Here is an 845-nt window from a genome sequence, read left to right on the forward strand (position 1 = left end):
GGAAGGTGAATTCAAATTCTTCATTGCTGAAGTTACTCATGATTTCAGATTTATGTGAAAGGATTTAAGTACAAACTGTTGATACAAAAAAACAAACCATTCAGTACTTCATTTAAATAAATACAGTTTACATTCACTACTTCACTTAAATTTATATAGCCATATATGACCATTACATCATGGTCATATAATTTACAATTAGACAATTCCTACAGTGATCGCTAATAGCAGCATAGATTAGGAACTTACATAGATGACGACTCGGATTTAGTCAGAACCAAGCAGGGACTCCCCTAAATAATCTTGCTAGCTTGAAGGCAAGTTCTCCCCTGTTCAACAACTGTATGATATACTCAACCTATTAAAAGAAAAACAAACAAACAAAACCCAAATAAATACTGTCAAATATTATTGGTCTAAGTCCCTGGAAGTTCACACTGTCTTTACCTCCACATCAGAGCTGTTAATATTATGGCTGGTGCCAGCTAGTTTTTTTTAAGAACTCTTAAGCACTGTTGTAGCTCGCCAGTTTCTGGGAAAAAGGCTTATGTGTTACTACAGACAGAATCAGATGTTACTGACTTTTGAGTAGTAACAACTCTCACCGGGTCAAAACCAGTTGAATATCGGGATTCTCACTACAGCTCAGACTGTGCATAAACCAGCCACGAGACCAGGGCTTTCCTTGAGGTTGCTCTGTTGGTGGCACAGAGCTCCCCTGTTCTACCCATCAGTTCCAGGCTACGTGAAAAGAAAACCTCAGCTGTCAGGAGTGGCAGATACACATTGAAAGAGTGGTTCCTGTGATCTGCAGACAAAGTCTTATCAGTGATCCAAATTAACCC

The sequence above is a fragment of the Numenius arquata genome, chromosome 9 (genome assembly GCF_964106895.1).
Source record: "Numenius arquata chromosome 9, bNumArq3.hap1.1, whole genome shotgun sequence".
Lineage (NCBI taxonomy): Eukaryota > Metazoa > Chordata > Aves > Charadriiformes > Scolopacidae > Numenius > Numenius arquata.